This window comes from Phyllostomus discolor, chromosome 5 (assembly GCF_004126475.2).
Source record: "Phyllostomus discolor isolate MPI-MPIP mPhyDis1 chromosome 5, mPhyDis1.pri.v3, whole genome shotgun sequence".
NCBI lineage: Eukaryota > Metazoa > Chordata > Mammalia > Chiroptera > Phyllostomidae > Phyllostomus > Phyllostomus discolor.
In genome coordinates, this window is record NC_040907.2 from 24898506 (window position 1) to 24910638 (window position 12133).

Sequence of the window (12133 nt, forward strand, 5' to 3'; positions counted from 1 at the left end):
AAGATAGCTGTGTGATTATAGGAAGTACGGCACATGAAAGCATTGTAGACATGGTACAGATGGGCTGCCTTCTCCCTTCCTCCAGACTCATGGTTAGCACCTCATTCCCTGGACTCCTGCTCCCAGGAACCGCAGGCCGGTATGAATGGGAAGACCCCAGCAGAAACTGCCTGCAAACGCCACTTCTCTGAAACCACCTCCTGCCATGATCTGATAGGAAAGAACGGGCTGGCGTTTCCACAGGAAGCAGAAGATCTTGACCTCACCTGCTTCATCATTCTGTAAAAACTTTTTTATTAGGATCTAATGGGCAAGGAGCAGCAGCCTCAGAAGTCGCATTTCTCAAAGTGAGGCCTGGGGACCACCAGCATCAGAATCACTTGGGAAAACTGGTTAAAAAGGTGGACTCCTGGGCTTCACCCCAGAGCTCCTGAAATCAGACCCTCTGAAAGTGGGGTCCAGAGAACATACATTTGAAGGAGCTCCTCACATGCTTCTTGCATACACACAAGTGTGAGATCTGAAAAGCAAAGTCTTTCCTAAAAGTCTCCCTGAGGCTTTCCGACCAGCAACCAGAAGGCAGCCCTAGTAAGACCCAGCTCCTGTCCCACCTATCTTAACCCCTCTCGTTTCCTCAGCAGGGCCGGGCCGGGGCGGCTGCAGCAGCAGCGTCTGACGCACTCTGAAAATACATGTCTTGGCTCTGCCCCAAATGCCTTGATATTTATGCTGCAGCTGGAGGGTCGTTATCCTTTGGCAATGCTCCATTGTAAGGCCATTAGCTCTTAATTAGTGCCAGCTTGTTGGTTTTTCCTTCCTGGTTGAACTGAGAGCAGAGGCTTCTCTAGTCAGCCTCCTGGGTCTCGGCTCCGGCAAGTCCACGAAGACCCGCCCCCTGCCGGCTGGGGCCAGGAGTTGGCCCCTGGCATGGCTACTGCTCAATGTGGAAGAGTTATAGCCCCCAGTTAGAGGCTCTGGGACCCAAGAAGAACAGGGAAGCACTTGGAATAGGCTTTCAGGGTTTGGTGGTTGTGTTTTGTTTGTAGAAAACGAAAGAAGAGAATCCTTGGTCATACAGCCTCAAAAGTTTGCAAAGGAATGTAAGAAAAGTAAGGTGCCTTCCATGGAAGCTTGGCAGGCCAAGTGGCCTTCCGTTTTCCATCCAGGATGCCTGGGAAGTTTGGGGACGAGGATGCAGCAAACTGGTGGACTGGATGGCTCTGAAAAGTGGCTGAGAGACTTACCTCTGGGAACCCCAAGAAACTTCTCTTTAGGGATGGTGTATCTGGTCACCACTTTTAAGTGGGAGAAACTTAGTCTGTATTGGTCTTGGCATTCATTGCATTGCTGGGTAAGGAGCTCTTCAAAAAGATCTCTAGATTAAGCTGTGGAAAAATAACTAGCAGCGTTTTTGCTCCTTCCTGTCATTGAATCCCCCTGGTCCTCAGCATATTCCCCGTAAGAAAACCTGAGAAGCCATTTTATGAGATGCTATTAACGGCCTCTAATTTTCAGCCTGGTTTAGATAACTCAAGATTGCTGGCTGCATTCCGAGAAATGGATCCAGAACACACACCGATGTGGGAATTTAAAGTATAATTCCAAATCGTAGGTAACTGTTTAAGCCCCGAGGTGGCTGGGGGCTGTATTAAGCCATCTCCCCGGGATCAGTATGTTTCCTATTACACTTGATACCTATCTGTCCAATGATCCTTTTGATCTTTAAGCCGTTAGACTAAACCTTTGTGTAATTCTTTACCCCCTTGTCTCCTGCCTACCCCCCTTTTTCCCTAGGAAAACACTTTCTAAAATGTTAACCAGGTCCCGTGGGTTGTCTCCAGGAGAATAATGTCATGTTAAAGAACCTGAAAAGTCAACTCCCCAAACCGGTGTGTCAGGGGGACCTCTGCCTGTCAGCAGGTCAGTCTTGCCCGAGACGCAGCTTCTGCCCAGCAAGACACTGAGGTGTTCCTTGGCCTCCTGTGTCCTTGCTCTGTTGTCCGGTCTAGTCTAGCCTGAGAACAAAATCTTATTTCCCAAGTAGAGACTCAGACTGAGGTGTGGCCGAAGTGTAGAACGAATACCTTCTCAAGCAGCAGGGGAAGAAGTGGTCAAAACCTACATGTGCGTCTCTAGAGCCTTGATTAGAAAAAGACAAGTCAGGCCTGGGGGGTGTGGCTCAGTGGACTGAGCGCTGGCCTGTGAACCAAAAACTTGCTGGTTCGATTCCCAGTCAGGGTCCTTGCCTGGGTTGTGGGCCAGGTCCCCCAATAAGTGTGTGCAAGAGGCAACTGATCTGCACGTCTTGAAGTGTCCCTCTCTCCCTCCCTTACCCTCTCTGTAAAAAGAAATAAAATCTTGGGGAAGAAAAGGACAAAAGACAAGTAAAGCAATTCTTCCAACTCAGTGTAACCAGGTTGGAGGAATCTTCTAGGGGCTTTCAACATCTATTTGAGCAACTTTAGAGATGTCAGTTTTGCTTCCAGCCCAGGGCGGGGCATATCCCCCAGGATGCCTGGCCACAGTGCCCAGGACCTGGGGACTCAGGTTGTGCTGCGCTCTCCCCTCCCCCACCTCCCCATGCACCAGACACAAACCAAGTCGTTTACCTCCAAGGGCAGTGGTAGTCAAACAAAAGGCCCCCCCAAAACATGAAATACCAGCTATCTGTTTTTGTGTGGCCTGTGAGCTTAGAATGGTCTTTGTTTTTTTTTTTAATATTTATTTATTTTTAAAGAGAGGGGAAGAGGGGAAAAAGAGAGGGAGAGAAACATCGATGTGTGAGAGGTATATCCATCAGTTGGATCTGGCATGCCCCTGACTGAGGACCTGGCCCACAACCCAGGCATGTGCCCTGACTGGGAATCGAACCGGTGACCTTTTGGTTCATAGGCCAGCACTCAATCCACTGAGCCAAACCATAGAGGGCCGGTCTCTATGCTTTTAAAATAAGAATAGTTTATGACATGTGAAGATGCTATGAAATACAAATTTCTGTGTTTATACATAAAGTTTTATTGGAACACAGTCACGCCATTTGTTTACAGATGGTCTGTGGCTGCTTTTGAACTACAGTGGCAGAGATGAGTAGCTGCCCTGCAAAGCCTGGAATATTTCCTACCTGGCCCCTTACAGGAAAAGCTTGCTCACAACTCTGCCCTAGGGCTCTGGTGTGTGTTCTGCGCACAGAATAGGCATGTTAGCTATCAGCAGACCCTCTAGTTGCCATTGTCCCTGAGAGTGAATGCTGCCTGTCCCAGTGTGGAGGTACAGTTCTTTAATTTTTTTGTGCTCTGGGGATTCAAGCCAGGGGTCCACTACACACATCTGAGTGCAGTTGATGCTACGTCAGTGGACCGGCAGGGGGCGCTCTGCCAAATTTGAAATTTCATGGGGAAGAGATACAGGGAGACTTGGAAGAGAAGAAAAAGGGGCCAGGGAGGAGCATCACTGGTCTGTCAGTCCCCTGGCCCAAAGAAGTCCCCTGGATTTCTTTCTGAGCCCAAAGAGAAAGGGGGCTTCAGGCGGAAACCCAAGGAGCTCCTTGGTTCAGAGTCTTTGTGAGACAGGCTTTGGTGACATGGAGGCAAAGCATGACACAGGTAGAAAAGACACTCTTGGCTTCGCTCGGCATGGTTCTGGCGCATTGGAGTGTTCAGGAGCTGCACCCAGGGTGGACAGCTTCTGGCTTGTCCCATGGTACTCCTGGTGGCTCGAAGGCCTGACACTGGCACCACATGCTGGCAGCCGTGCCCTGGTGAGGTCGTTCCGAGCAGCTTCATGGGCGATGGGTGTTGGGGAGGGGCTGGGGTGAAGAGGCAGGGCCTCCTGGATGCCCATGAATCATTATTTGTGAGCACATGTGCTCCATCCCTGGCCCCCCTTTTCTTCCCAATAAACAAGTGAAACTGGACAGGCTGGGCATCACCGCATGCAGGTGGGGGAAGGACATGCAAAATGCAACATTCCACACAGTGAGGCAGTAGTGCGGCAGAGAAACTGGCTGAGTGCAGATCCTGGCTCCACCATTTGTTAGCTGTGTGCCCTGGGTCACAGCCCTTCACTTCTTTGTGCCTCAGTGTACTCTTTTGTAAAGTGGGCATAGTAACAGTATCCACCTCTCAGGTTGAGAATTCAGAAGTGAGGCAATGACAGTAAATGGCTTCACAGTGTAAGTGCAATATGTTTGTCATTGGTATAGTAAGTGATGGCTCCAAGGCAGACACAGCTTCTCGAGACTTGGGAAGGACAGGGAACACAATGATGACTCCCGCAGTCCCTGGTGTCAGGAGCGGGCATCGGGCTGGGGGCAGAGACTTAGCTGTAATGCAAGTGCACTGTCCCTAGGAACACAGAGCAGGGAGCAACCGCCAGAGAGGCACGCCCCTTCACATAACAATTTGATCTGGGTATGAACTACGAGTATCAGGGGGAGGAAACAGCCTGTACGAAGTCACTGAAATTTGGAAATTCATGTATAGTGGGCACCATCGAGCAGTTCCAGGTAGAAGAGTAGATGGGAGGAGGGGTGGGAGTGGCAGGGGATGATTCTGGAAAGCTGGGTGGTCATAACCCACACTTTGAACCCATGACAGAAAGATCAAAGTCAAGTTGCTTTTGATCTACTGCCCTAATGAACTTTGAGGCTGGCCTTGTTTTACCTCCCAGGAGGAAAAAGGAATAGGCACTATCAGTAACTATGATCTCCAGGAATCATATGGGAATAAACTCATTCCTGTGGGTCTTTTCCAGTCATTCACATTTTTTCATTCATTCAACAAACCCTTGGCCTATAATAACAAAAGATGAATGCAATTAGTCAGATACACAGGGGGAATATGGACCTGGCAAGGCGTGGTCATTAAGAATGTGGGGTCGCACATCAGACAGGAAGACAAAGGATGGTGGTGGGGGAGGTGAGGAAGTTCTCTTGAGTGGAGTGGAAATGCCGAAGTTGGCCGGCATGGAGAGGAATCAGAAGGACCAGGAGGGTGAAGCAGGTTGAACAACAAAAAAAAATGGGTGGAAGGGGCGGACAGGAAAAGGGTAAAACCGTGGGAATGCGACGAGAACGTGTTTGTGAGAAACCAAGATGCAGCGTCTGTGGACATTTCGTTGGTCTGGAGGTGGGAAAAGAACTGTAACTTTGCAGGGTAGTCAAATACCTCATCCAATAAAATGCCCGTGAGGGTGGATGTGAGGGCTTGAGAGAAATCAAACACAGTCTATCGGTAATGGTCCTGCCCCTGGCAGAAAGGCCAAGTGTATATTCGAAGCAGTTGTTGCCAGTCTCCCCGCCCCCGGGGCAGATGCAGAGTCTGGACCAGATGGGGTACGTGTATCTCAGCTGGCACCAAGCAGCTGCTGGGCCATCATCAGGCTCTTCCGTCCAAAGTGAGAAGGTGCTGGTTCCCTCCCTCCACCTGGTGTGCGGGCCGGCCCCAGAGTGCGGCTCACTTGGGCTTTGCTCTGCTGCCAGTGCCTCAGCCCCCAGGGCGTCAGATGCAGTGAGTTGAGAGCCCTCTGATGCCCTTTAGGAGGTGCTCCAGGCAGTAAAGGGCACAGGAGTGAGACTCTGGCTCCAATCAGGAACAGCTATCCACATGCAAAGCCCTCAGAGATAAATCTAATGATCAAGATGCTCGGATTAAAATGCTGGGTTCTGCGATCATGAGCCTACTCTTCGCTTGGCCTTGACACCTGAGTCCTCCCTCTTTGAACCTTGAAAATGAGACAGTGAAGTTCACCTGCCCAGGTGGCCATCCTCACATACATGTCCAGCAGGCAAGCCAGGGGCCAGCAGAACCAGAGCTCATCGATGCACCAACCCAACTGCCCCAGTCTCTTGCCTTGTCAATGTTTTGCTACAGCTGCCAATCCTTGGGAGGATGCTTCCCATGGTCCCTGGGATTGTGACACCCTCGTTGTCACCAACTTTGCCAAGTGAGCGTTCCAGGGCTGGCCTGGGAAAGCACTTTTCTTTGTTCCTTGAGCTGCCAGCTTGTTTGACAGGCTTTGGACCTGGTCTGGCTGTTCCAGCATCACTTAACCCCCTCCACTGCCCCCAATTCCCTATTCCCCCCTCCTCCCATTTCTCTGCCCCGAAGGCTGCCGGCTTATTCCTTTTGGAGATGAACTCATTGTTGACTTTAACTCACTTCGATGTTTCCCAGGGAAGCATGCTGGCGGGAGGCCCGCCGCAGCTCCTTGAAGAAGACAGACGGTCCAGTGCCAAGACTGGGTGCCAGGGGCCTTGGAACTGCCAAAATGCCTCCCATTTTATGGACGGGCCTGGCTCGACCTGAAGACATTCCAAGTATTTAATCAGCAGCCCATGGTACATATTGGGTTGCAGAGGGAGCCCTCAGAAGCCAGCCCTTTCAGGAGACAAAACTCAGCCAGAGGAAGGAGCCCGCTTTATCCATGGGCTAGGCTGATGCTCACCAGATGGAAAAAGTACATCCCATTAACAATAATCAATAACCAAAGGCTGACGGCTGCTGCGGCATGGCTTGAGGGACCTTTGGGGGCCTGGCTCTGCCCTCTTGCTCACGCCAGCCTGAGTCCAGCCAGGAACCCATCTCACCCACCTCCCCGCACCAAGCTCCGGGAGAGCGGACAGGCGAGGGAGGAACCATATTTCACATACTTTCTCTTTTAAAATGTAGCCCTGTTTCGCAATTTCCTACTTAAGTTCTGGAAGGCTCTAGGGTAGGACCCAAGCCACCTTCTCCAGCCACTGACTTGGGTCTCTTCTCCTCCCCACCACCCACCTGGCAGGCTGGAGGTGCCAGACAAAGGGGGCCCGCGTTAGCAGCTGTCCCACCACCTCCTTCGTCGGCCGCTCATCCGAGTCTCTGTGGTGCTGAAGGAGCCGCAACGAAGCCTCCAGCCAAAGCCTGTTTATTCTTTGCTCTGTGTCGGCTCTCTCTCAGGAGAGCCAGGAGGTTGACTACCCCAAACAGGTGCGCCCGGCTCTGGTATGCTCGGTCTCGGCAGCCCCTGAGGCATCTGATCTCCAGACCTCCTCTCCTCCCCACACTAGGCTTTTGTTCTGCTCTCTCTCCCCAGCCGGACAGGCCTCTGGGCTGTTCCCGACGAATACACTTAACCCTTCAAAATGGAACCCATCCTCTCTGTCTTCTCTTCCTTCTCTCCCACCTTTCAGCAAGGTTTCCGCCCGTTCTCGGCTTTGGTCAAGTCTGGCCCGCCACTGGAAGGGTCAGGGGCAAAGAAGCCAGCACCTAGATCAGCGGCTCTGTGTCCGGGGCCTGACTCAGGGCCCAGGAAGCTGACCCTTTTCCTAAATTCCCTCCTAGTCTTGCTGAACCAAACCAAACCAAACAAACCAGAGTGGGGGAACACACTTAAAGGAAAACAGACCCAGGAAACACAACCCGATCACCCAGAACACTGAAATGGAAAACAAACACTTTCTCCGGAGACTTGGTCTAAAACATGCCGAGCTGGCACCAGGCGAAGTGGTCAGAAGTGTGTTAATCTGGACGAGTCTGTGGCCCTGCAGAGGAAAAAGCTAACATTTTCTGAAAGAACACATGGGCAGATAACAGTCGCAAACAAACCATGTGCTGCTGTTGCCTAAACCTTGGGAACAGCGTTAGGAATATTTTTTTTTTAATTTTTTTATTGATTGATTTTAGAGAGGCGGTGGGGAAGGGAGAGAGAGAAAGAGAAACGTCAATTTGTTGTTTCACCTATTTACACATTCACTGGTTCCTTCTCGTATGTGCTCTGACTGGGAATCAAACCTGCAACCTTGGCATATCGGGATGATGCTCTAACCAACTGAGTTACCCAGCCAGGGCAGGAACTGTGACATGATTCCCTCTCTCTAGCACCCCCACTCACTCTGAAAATCATGCATGACTTCTGATCCATCCTTATGGTCTCCGGCCTCAGGTGGGCTGCTTCTAGGGCTGTGAGTGGGTAACTCTCCGCCATCTTGAAACCCACACCGCAACTCTTGCTCAAAAAATATTCTTATTCTGTTTTTAAAGAAGATTTTATTTCACCCTCACTGGCGTAGCTCAGTGGATTGAGCGCGGGCTGTGAACCAAAGTGTCGCAGGTTCGATTCCCCGACAGGGTACAAGCCTGGGTTGCAGGCCATAACACCCAGCAACCGCACATTGACCCCTCTCTCTCTCTCTCCTCCCTCCCTCCCTTCCCTCTCTAAAAATAAATAAATAAAATCTTTTTAAAAAGATTTAAAAGATTAAAAAATCTTTTAAAAAAGATTTTATTTCTTTTCAGAGAGAGGGGAAGGGGGGGAGAAAGAGGAGAGAAACATGGATCCATTGGCTGGAGACCTGGTCCACAAACAAGCCACGTACCCTGACCGGGGATATGAACCTGCAATGTTCTGGTTCAGATACTGCTGCTCAGCCACTGACTCACATCGGCCAGGGCACAGTAGTTCTACTCTTGAAAGGGCAGAGTGAGACAGAAGTAGGTCCAGGTGGGGCTAATGTTTTAGGGATGGATTGCACCTGGGAGCACCCAGCGCCTCAGGATCAGGAGGATTCCCTCCCACCAGTACTTCTGCAGGTGTGGGAGCTTATTATGTTCCCTCCCTCAGCTGCCTAGAGCTCCAGGAGCAGCTTTAGGACACTCGAGGAGGCGATGAAGGGAAGTTCAGTGCCCCAGAGCATCACCAAGCTGGTGCAGAAGATACAGGAGGGTCTAGATCAGCGGCACATATTGCTAAAGCTCTGGATTTTTATTTGGATGTTGTTTTAGAGGAAAGCTAAAGGCAACACTCCTCAAATGTTTAACGTGTGCATGAATTGCCTGGGTGGGGGGTCATCTGTTATGGGGCAGACCCAGATCCTTTCGGTCTGGGAGGGGCCTGAGATTCTGCATCTTTAACAAGCTCTAGAATGAGACCAAGGCTGCTGATCCGAGGCCACACTTTGAGGATCGAGGACCTGAGGGTCTGGGAGATTGGGACAAATCAGAGCCAGAGACAACCGAGACACACAGGGACTAAGGACGGATACCCAGAAGAGAGGCAGGAAATCAGAGAGAAACAATGGGACTCACACATAGAATCAGAGGCCCAGGTAGAACGGAGAAAGACAGGGAGATGAAAAGAGAGACGGAGGAGGGGACAGCATCAGAGACACAGGCAGGCAAAGGCAGAGAGACCAAAACCAGAGATGGAAGACTGAGAGGGCCAGAGAGACTGGCAAAGACAGAATCACGGCTCGGGAAAGGAGGCAAGGGCAGGGGCCAGCGGAGAGGCAGAGCTGGCTCAGGGCAGCCCTGAGCACCCCAGCTCCCAACCAGCAGTGAAGGGGCTCCCAGGTACGCCATGCTCACAGAGTGTAAGGTGGACATACCCGAGATGCCCCACGTTCCAAACTCCCAGCCTTCCCACCCACCTACCACCCTCTCCTTGCTGCTGTACAGCAGTCCTCCCCCAGAGCCTCCCGCTACCGACTCCCTGCTTCTCTCTCCTTTGTATTCATTCTCTTCTCCTTAACTGGACCCTTCCCAGCAGGTTTTTAACATTTTTAAGCCATTCCCACCTAAAAAAAAAAACAATGAAAAAAAAAAAAAAAGAAAAGGACGCTCCCTCGACCACATGTCTCTTTCTAGCCCCTGACTTGCTTCTCTCCTTTTCTCAGCTGAACTTCCTGGAGGAGTTGTACTGATTTTTACTTCTATCAACTTCCCCAAATAGCTCCTGCTAAGGTCACTACTGGCACACACGTTGGAAGTCCAGTGGTCAGTTTCCAGTCCTCATTTACCTGGTGTCTCAGCAGCCTTTGGGCCTCTCCCTCTCCCCTCCCGCGTGCCGGCTTCCGGGACGCAGCGTTGCCCTGGTTTCCCTCTTGCCCGCTCCTCCTCTGACTCCTTGGCCGACTGATCCTCCATGATCTGATCTTCGTACTTGCAGGGCCACAGACCTGAGTCCTGAACTCTCGGGCACCCAGCAGTCTCCCAGGCAACCTCTTCCAGACCCACAGCCTCGGTGGCCTTCTCTACCCCCGTTTATATTCCAGCTCAGACGTCCCCTGTGCACTGCAGACCTGTACTGTGTGCACAGAATGATGACTCACCAGGTCATCTCAGAGGCACTTCAAACTCAAAGGGTCAAAATCGAAGTGATGTTCTCCCTCCTCCTCCCAACGCGCTCTTCCGCATGGGTTCCCCACCGCAGAGCACAGCACCGTCATCTGTCTGGGTGTTCGAGCCAGACACGGGGGCCTTGTCCTTGACCCCTCCCTTTCCCTCTCTCCCTTCCTCCCTATCCAGTTTATCACCAAACTGTGCTGACTTTATCCTCCAAATACGTTTTGACTTTGTCTGCTTCTCTCCAGTTCCACTGCCACACCCTAGTCCGAACCTCCAACTCTCGTCACCTTGGTCACGGAACAGCTTCCAAAGCAGCTTCCCTCCCATCTGTCTCCCACACCGCAGTCCACGTGACCTTGGCAAGGCACGACTCTGGTCGTGCTGGCCTGCAACTAAAAGCCCTTCTGCAGCTCCCCCGCCCCCGCCCCTCCCCTCTGAGAATAGAGACCAGCTCCAGGTGGCCTTTCTGAGATGACCTCGCCTTATTTGCCCTAGGCCTTCTAGCCGTCTTGGCCTTCTTTCAGCGCCTTGAACTACCAGTTCCGGCCACCACAGGACACCCGCCTGGGCTGCGCCCTCCATGTAGAACCGTGCCGTCCAACACAGTGGCCGTCACCAGCCACACGTGCCTGGTGAGCACCTGAAGCGTGGCTATGCAACTGAAAGACTGAATTGTTAATGTTACTTAATTTTAATTAATTAAATTTAAAATGTAAAAGCATTCAATATTGGCAGACTTAACTATTCTTGAAAGAACTTGAGTATGTAAATCTACTTTTCAACTTTAATTTTTATGAAATCTAAATGTGGCTCAACTATCTCCTCTCAGCCTTTTGGCTAAGATCAAGTGTAAATATTTCGCAGTCCTTTCTGGTGAGAATTCAGTGTCTAAAATAAGATATGCTATAAAATTACATGTCGAAAGCTTAGTGTGAAAAAATGTAAAAGATCTCATTAATAATTTTTTGTATTCAGCACATGTGAAAAAGGTACCAGTTTCTATATATTTCGCTGAATAGAAGATATAATCAAAATTAATTTCACTGGTTCCTTTTTGCTCTTTAAATGTGGCCACTAGAAAAACTTAAATTACATCTTTGGATCGTGTTGTATTACTACCGGACAGCATTGGTCTGGAATGCCGGTCCTTCTCTTTCTCTTCACTCCTTCTACTCGTCCTGAGCTTGGCTCAGCCATCACCTGCTCTGAAAAGCAGGTGATAAATCTCCCTGAGATAAAGCCTTTTACAGTCATCACTTTTATTCACCCTCACAGCTGTGCGTATGTGCCAGTGGCACCTGTCCTTAACTCCGCCCGCTTGGAATTATGCATGTATTCAGATGCGTACTGGGTTCTCACCTATGACCCCCACTGACCTCTAAGCTCCACCAGCCCAAGGCCCTGTCTGGTTCCCCTCCAGAAACCTAACACTTCGTCCAGAGCTTGGTGCATGGATGGTTGCCAGTGGACATTCCCAATGCCACGAGAGGTCCACAGTTCTGCCCGTGGGTCCACTGTCCCCAACCGTCTCAGAGAGCCCAAGCACTCCCTTCCCCTAGTGGTGCCACTGCAGCCCTTCAGAAGAAAGATTCCACCTCTCGCAGGCAGAAAGTCTTCCTCTGTAGCTGACCAGGATCCCTTCATCCTTAGAGGTAATTAGCTCGATGCTTCTCAGACTTGAATGTGCACGCCAGTCACCTGGAACCATTTTAAAATGCAGACTCTGGCCCTGGCTGGCGTAGCTCAGTGGATTGAGCGCGGGCTGGGAACCAAAGTGTCCCAGGTTCGATTCCCAGCCAGGGCACATGCCTGGGTTGCAGGCCACGGCCACCAGCAACCACACATTGATGTTTCTCTCTCTCTCCCTCCCTCCCTCCCTTCCCTCTCTAAAAATAAATAAATAAAATCTTTAAAAAAAAAATGCAGACTCTGGTTCGTCAGGCCTGGGATGGGACCTGAGATTCTCATCTGTTATAAGCCGCTCAGTGATGACGTCAGCAGTGACCCAGATCACACTCTGGGTAGCAGGGACA